This window comes from Macrotis lagotis, chromosome 2 (assembly GCF_037893015.1).
Source record: "Macrotis lagotis isolate mMagLag1 chromosome 2, bilby.v1.9.chrom.fasta, whole genome shotgun sequence".
Classification (NCBI taxonomy): Eukaryota; Metazoa; Chordata; class Mammalia; order Peramelemorphia; family Peramelidae; genus Macrotis; species Macrotis lagotis.
Window position 1 is genome coordinate 256,903,252 of NC_133659.1, and position 8,532 is coordinate 256,911,783.

An 8,532-nucleotide genomic window follows, 5' to 3' on the forward strand; every position below is an offset into this window, starting at 1 on the left:
ATTTAAATTTTTTAACCTACAAAGGAAATTTCTGTTGATTTTGGACCTGCCTACTCTTTCAAATATTGTCATGTCTTCAAGTAAATACTTCATACAGGCCTAAAGATCTGCTTCTTGTGATAACTGGTATTTATTTTACCAAGTCCTTGGTATGATCTTAATTGTAATTTTGCAGGAGTAAAGTTTCTGGGAATTGTGGCATGGACATGATAATATCTAGGGACATTTCAGGTTAGCCACAATTTATTTTTGTGATCTTTACTCCTCTGACTCAATTTCTTCATATATAAAATGAGAGACTTGAATTAGATAATCTTTAAAACTCCTCTCAACTCTCACATTCTCTTATTCTGTGATTATCACTCCAGCCACCATGAAACTCCAGATCTATCTCTTGATATAGAAACCCCATTCAAAAATATATTACATTTCAAGTCAATGTGTTTTTAAAGCATTATTTAAATTTATTTATAATTTACTTTGTTATTTAACTTAGAGCCTTGGCTCCCCTTGTCAGGATGTAATTTAATTTTGTTTTAACCTTGAACATTCCTTTACCTAATAGGAATTCTAGAAATTCTTGAGTGTTTGTAGCATACTGGTTGTTTTTCAACAGTAGAATTGGGGTGAAGGAATGAGATTGAAATTTATTGTGTTTGAATTAAGTTAAGAAATCTTCTTTCCTGTAAAACATTTATTAAATGCCTGTTGTGTTTCCAGAGGATGAGTCATAAGATGGAATCTCTGCCCTCAAGGAGTTTACAGTCTAGTAAATCATAATGTAAAATTGATTCTGAATTGGTCTATTTGAAGTCAGAGTTCCTTTATGACAATTTTTGATCCAAGATCATTTTTATAAATGTTAATGTTTCCTTTGTTAAGTTGGTCTTTAGGTCATTTCACTACTTATCCAAAGAGTGGTCAGAAAGAAGTATAAGAAGGGGAACATCAAAACAACCAGGCTTCCTATTTGAGGCTCTTATAATTGGTTTTCCAATATAAGATTTAGGGAGTTCCTGCCCCCCTGTTTTCTATGAATAAGTATGCTTCAGTGGTCTACCTCTTATTTTACACAATGACTGAATTGTGCTCTGGAGTCGTAGAAGCAGAAGGGTCCTTCCACCCCTTGCTGAACTTCTACAACATGTCATAGGACTGGCATCCTGCAATAAATTTACAGCTACCAAAGATATCTTGTTTCATTTTTTGGGCAGCCCTAATTGTTAAGGTCTTCTTCATTGACTACTAAAGGCAAATCTTACTCTTCTTTCATCTGACAGTCTCTTAAATACAACCATGGATTAACAGATATTTAAATGTTTGCTATCACAAAGTCACAGTTGTAAAGACCAAAAAGGAACAGCACCTGCTCTCCAGGAGCTTACATTCTAAGTGCATGATAAACTGTGGACGCATTCTAACCCTAATTCCATCTCCAATTTAGCCTAACTCTAACCTTAATTCTATTGTTTTTGGGGGGCAGTACACTAATGGCCAATGGGACCAGGAAAGAATTCATGAAGAAAGGGCCTCTTGAGCTGAGGCTTTAAGGACACCAAGGATTCTCAGAGGCAGAGATGAGAAGCAAATGAATTTTAGGGTTTTTTTTCGGGGGGTTACACTAATGGCCCATGGGACCAGGAAAGACTTCATCAAGAAGGGGCCTCTTGAGCTAAGGCTTTAAGGACACCAAAGGGAGCAAATGCATTTTGGTTATGGGAGAAAACTAGTGCAAAAGTATGGTTCTGGGAAAGAAAAATATCATGTGACTTTCAATCAGCTAACTATTTATCTACTATGTACTAGGTCCTATGTACTGAGAATACCAGAAAAGTCAAAGACAAGCCCTGCCCTCAAGTAGCTCACAGTCTAATGGAGAAGACAACATACAAACAACTGTGCACAAACTAGCTATTGATAGGATAAATGGGAGGTAAAACAACAGCGGATCTTAGCTGAGACTTGAAGGAAACCTGGTAAGTCAGGAGGTGGAGATGAGGAGAAAGAGAGTTCCAAGCATGGGGGACAGCCAGTGAGAATGCCCAGAGTTGGCCATAGGAGCAGGGGACAGCCACACCCATAGAATGCAGATAGTCTAGAGGCCACTCTGGCTGAAATGCAAGCAATTTAGAAAGATAAGAAGGGATCAGCTTGCTTGGAATGTCCAACAGAGGAGCTTAAGTAGGATCCTCAAGGCAAAAGGGAGTCTTTGGAATTTGTTGAGGAGGGCAAGAATCATGCCAGGGATTTAAATATAATCATTTTCTTATTTATGATACATGTAACTAAAAGTTTTCAAAAGTTAAATTTTCTTAAAGTGCAGGGTACAGCCTACATCTAATGTGAACATTTTTCAACTGACTGTCAGTAGCCAGGATGTACTCAACAATATATTAAAGGGCAATGGATATCATTCATATCCTTTCTGAGAACTTGCCAGGGTCAAAGAAGGGCACAGTAAAGTTTAATTAAACAATCATATGTTGATTAAAAAATCACAATCTCATTAGTTGTGCCTGGGAAGTAATATTAAAGATTTTATTTATTTTGAGTTTTACAATTTTTCCCCTAATCTTTCTGACCTCCCCCCCACCCCCCACAGAAGGCAATTTGCCAGTCTTTACATTGTTTCCATGGAATACATTAATCCAAATTGAATGTGATAGAGAGAAATCATATCCTTAAGGAAGAAACATAAAGTATAAGAGATAGCAAGATCAGACAATAAGATATCAGGTTATTTTTTCTAAATTAAAGTCTTTGTTCAAACTCCACAGTTCTTTCCCTGGATACAGATGGTATTCTCCATTGCAGACAGCCCCAAATTGTCCCAAGTCCATCAAGGTTGATCATCACCCCCATGTTGCTGTTAGGGTGTACAATGTTTTTCTGGTTCTGCTCATCTCACTCAGCATCAGTTCATGCAAATCCCTCCAGGCTTCCCTGAATTCCCATCCCTCCTAGTTTCTAATAGAACATAGTGTTCTATGACATACATATACCACAGTTTGTTAAGCCATTCTCCAATTGAAGGACATTTACTTGATTTCCAATTCTTTGCCACCACAAACAGGGCTGCTATGAATATTTTTGTACAAGTGATGTTTTTAGCTTTTTTCATCATCTCTTCAGGGTATAGGGCCCAGTAGTGGTATTGCTGGCTCAAAGGGTGTGCACATTTTTGTTGCCCTTTGGGTGTAGTTCCAGACTGCTCTCCAGAAAGGTTGGGTGAGTTCCCAGCTCCACCAACCCCAAAGGACAATGATCATTGTTGGACTGTATCAGTGTTCCAGATTTCCCACAACCCCTCCAACAATGATCATTGTCCTTTCTGGTCATATTGGCCAGTTCGAGAGGTGTGAGGTGGTACCTCAGAGATGTTTTAATTTGCATTTCTCTAATAAGTAATGATTTAGAGCAATTTTTCATATGACTGTGGACTGCTTTGATTTCCTCATCTGTAAATTGCCTTTGCATATCCTTTGACCATTTGTCAATTGGGGAGTGGCTTTTTTAAAAAAAGATTTGACTAAGTTTTTTTGTATATTTTAGAAATGAGTCTTTTGTCAGAAGTACTAGTTGTAAAGATTGTTTCCCAATTTACTACATTTCTTTTGATCTTGGTTACAGTAGGTTTTGTCTGTGCAAAAACTTTTTAATTTAATGTAATCAAAATCCTCTAGTTTGCCTATAGATATGACAGGTAAACTACTCCTTCATCTTCTAGTTTGCTTATGATATTTTTTTATGTCTAAATCCTGTATCCATTTTGATCTTATCTTCATATAGGGTGTGAACTGTTGGTCTAATCTAAGTTTCTTCCATACTAACTTCCAATTTTCACACTTGGAAATAATAAATAAAAAAGTCACCACCAGCATACTGTATCAAGTGTAAAAGGATTATTCAGATATTTTTGACTTTCAAAAACAATGCATAAAAAAGGATCAACCAAGTGATTAGGAAATATTTTTCAATTTCACAAATATCACCTGTTCTCCAGGAACCTTATAGCCGAATTTTAATAGTTTGCCAGTTCTTGGGCACATTCAATATCTTCTATTGAAACAACTTGCTGTTTAGTCATGTCTGACTTCATAACCTCATTTGTAGCTTTCTTGGCAAAGACACTGCAGTGGTTGTCATTTCCTTCTTTACCTCATTTTAGATCTGAGGAAGCTGCTACAAACAGGGTTAAGTGATTTACCCAGGATCACAAAGCTAGTAAGTGTCTTGAGTCTAGATTTGAACTCAGGAAAATGAGCCTTCCAATAAGAAGCCCAGCTCAGTACACCACCTAGCAACTTTAAATGACCTAAAAAAGAGTCCAGAAAGAAATTACATTTGCTCCTCTTAGAACCTGGGATCCATAAACTTATTTTTAAAATCTATTTTTAGAAAATATTTTGATAATTGATTTCAATATAATTGACTTTCTTCGTAACCCAATATTTTTTATTTTAGACTTGGCGTAAGATTAGGAAGAAATTCTGGAACCTTTCTAGATATACTATGCCAAAAATAAATACAAAATCTTAGTAATCTATTCATCCATCTCTGTTGTCTGTCTGCCAGCCTGCCTGCCTGCCTATCTATCTATCTATCTATCTATCTATCTATCTATCTATCTATAAGATACTGAGCCTCTACTGAAGGAGTGGAATTTCCATGGCAGTTGTTTGTGATCTGTCATCTTTATTTGTACCTTTTTTCCTTGAAGATTCTGGAAGAAAGAAAGAGTTTATTTCTGCATGCCACATAGGCTCATACACACACTATACACACCTGTGGCAAACATGAGCTGGGGCTTGGTGTGTTTACCCTTAGAGAAATCAAGTGTTTAGTTACATCCCTGGCTATTAGAAGTAGATGTTGGTGACCTTGGACCACTCACATAACCCTGATTGCCTGGAATTCTGGGTCATTTCTAGTTGTCCTATTGGGCCCTGATGGCTTTGGAGGAGAAAATGAGACTGGTGACTTAGCTCAGCACCCCCTCAGTCACATCCAACTCATGTGCTTATCATGACTTCACCTCCCTGGGGTCATGGTCTTCCAGAAAGGACAAGTATCATCATCACTATTAGGGACTTGTAAGGGTGATTGCATTACAAAACTAATATGCAGTGTATGGAGACTCTATTTCTCTAGTGATGTCTTAGCTGTGTTTGATACAGATGGGAATAGCTTTGTGCAGATAACTCTTTGGGGGGGGGAGAAATGGCAGAAAGATTTATTTATACTGTGGTTACAGAAGCTAAGGGACAGAGAGAGTATGCCTATGGGGATTAGCAGCAACAGCAGCTGCAATCGGGATATAAGCAGTAAGGAAAAGCATAAGGTTATGAGAGTTTATTAGGGGGATCATGCTGCCCAAGAGTGGGATAGCCTCTTAAAGGGAGGCTGCCCAGTTAACTCTTGATTAGCTGGAATAATGAAGGGAAGGAACATAAAATATGGACCAAAACCATAGGTGTGACTTTGGAATGTAGAACACCAGATATATACGCTCATTTAGCTTCTCCTTCCTGCCTTTCCTTTATTTCTTTCCTTCCTTCTGGGGAAGCTGTAAGACCTGGGTCTTATAGCTAGTATTTATAAAGACCTTTAAGGTTTGCAGAGTCCATTACATATGTTAACTCATTTGATCCTCATAACCACTCTGATGTAAGTGCTTAGCCATTTTCAGATATGAAAACTGAGGCATAAAAGGGTAATTCTTTCTTGGCCCTTTTAGGCTAGACTCTATGCATCATCTGATTCCCTTTCCTTCCCTCCCTTCACACTTATCCCTCCTGTTTCTTCTAATCAATGCTACCATCTTAAAAAAGAACGATGAATGGCTGAAAAAATATTTATTGAGCTTCTACTGTGCCCAGAGCTGGTGGAAAAAAGAAGGAAAAAAAGAAAAAGAAAAAAAGACAGTCCTTACTATCAAGGAGCTCACATTCAAATAGAGACTTCCAAGTTCCAACTTCTAGTCAGATCAAAAGGTCATGTGGCTCTTGGAGTATAGGGACAAAATAATAGTAATATATCTTATTTTGTGTCTTTATTATGTAGTGTTATTGATGTGTTTTGTTTGTATAAGACAAACATTTACTTCTTGAAAGACCTTTTTTTAAAAGTTTATTGGGTTTTATTTTTTAATTGATATTTTATTTTTCCAGATACATTATGATAGTTTTTCAAAATTCATTCATATGTATATGTATATATTTTTTTAGGTTTTTTTTTTTGCAAGGCAAATGGGGTTAAATGGCTTGCCCAAGGCCACACAACTAGGTAATTATTAAGTGTCTGAGACCGGATTTGAACCCAGGTACTCCTGACTCCAGGGCCGGTGCTTTATCCACTACACCGCCTAGCCATCCCCATATATGTATATTTTTAAATTACATAATTTCCTTTCACCCTCCCTTCCCATCCCCTCCCCCTCAGCAGCGAACAGTCAGGTGAATACTATACACTGGTGTTAAACATTTTTATAGATTAGTCCTTTTCAGTATGAGAAATTAGGATTAATTGAAAAGAGGAAAAAACCATGAGATAGGAAAGAAATACATAGGACAAATTTTTAAAAAGTGAATACGGGGGTGGCTGGGTGGCTAAATGGATAAAGCACCGGCCCTGGAGTCAGGAGTACCTGGGTTCAAATCCGGTCTCAGATACTTAATAATTACCTAGCTGTGTGGCCTTGGGCAAGCCACTTAACCTCATTTGCCTTGCCAAAATCTTTAAAAAAAAAAGTGAATATAGTATTCATCAGATTCTGAAGAGTTTTTGTTTGTCTTATTTTTGTTTTGTTTTGTTTTTCTTCCTCTGGATGGGAATGGCATTGTCCCTAGCAGGTCTAATAGGGTTGTCCTAACTTTCTGAACTGCTGAGAGGAGCTGCATCCATCAAGGTTGATCAACTCAGGGGGGTGTTGTTGTTAATGTGTAGAATGTTGTTGTGGTTCTGTTCCCTTCGCTCAGCATCAGATCCTGTAATTCATTCTATGCTTGAATGGCCTTTTTAATAAAATAGATAAAACAGTTATAGAAAACTAACAAGACATTGGCTTCATCTGAAAGTGCATACAACATTCCACCTCTGTAGCATCCTCTCACACATACCTTTCTTTTTTTTTTTTGGTTATTTTTTTCTTTTAAATTTATTTTTTTATTCTCATTTTGTACAAATGTTTTTTTTACATTAATAAAATATTCTTGTTTACAAGTAAACAAAATACCCCTCCTCCTCCCCCATGAATATAGATAGACTTGTTTGGGCGAAAAAAGTAAAGGGGAGAGGAAAAAAATTAAAATTAAAAAAAATAATAGTAATAATTGTAGGTATGGCCAGGTGGCACAATGGACGAAGCAACAGCCCTGGAGCCACGAGCACCCCAGTCCACATCCAGCCTCGTAAACCCAACAATCACACAGCCGTGTGACATGCAAGCCACCCCATCCCCATTGCCCTGCAAAAACCAAAAAGAAGAAAAAAAAAAGACCCAAAATAAAATAAAATAGTAATGATAGTAGGGGTGGCTGGGTGGCAGACAGAGCATTGGCCCTTGAGCCAGGAGCACCTGGGTCCAAATCCAGCTCCAGACACCCAAAGATCACCCTGCTATGTGGCCCCAGGCAGGCCATCCAGCCCTACTTGCCCTGTACCCTCCCCCAAATAATCATAACAAAAAATGTGCTTGAGTCTTTGTTCCAACACCATCAACTCTGTCATGGGTGGATCTCATTCTTTATGATAAGTCCATCACAAAAGTTATTTCCATATTTTTCCACCATTGCCATTGCTGATCTCAACTCCCTCCTTTCTTATTTCTCCACTACCAAGTACTCTATTTTCTCTCTCCTTTCACTATGACTCTGCTGTAGGGTAGCTGAGTGGTGCAGCAGACAGATCCCTGGACCCCGGGGCCAAGAAGCCCTGAGCCCTCATACCACCCCTTAGGCCCAGAATCCACCTGGCCCTGTGGTCCTGGGCAGGCCTTCCATCATACCTTTCTTTTAATGAAAAGAAATCTATTTTCTCTTCATCCTTTTCCCTCCATTCCATTGGGTATAACAAATATGCCTAATCAAGTGAAATAAATTACCTCAGTGTCTGCATACAAAAATATTCACATCTAATTCTGCACCTGAAATCTATCCTCTCATTGTTATGGATAACGTTTCAAAATCAGTTCTCCGGAATTATGAAGAGTTGTTGTATTGATCATAGTTTTTACAACTTTCAAAGTTATTTGTTTTTACATTATTATACAAATTGTTCCTCTCAATCTGCTCATTTCATTCTTCATCAGTTTATAAATGAATTCAAAATATTTAATCCTTATAAAATTGAAGTTCTGCTGGTTCTGCTCATTTTACCTTGTATCAGTTCATATACATTTTTATTTGAATTTAATTGAAAAAAAATTTAATTAAAAAATTTCTTTTGGAAATCATCTATTTTCTCATTTCTTAGGGTAGCTAGATGGCACAGTGATCAGAGTGCTGGGCCTGGAATCAAAAAGACTCATCTTTG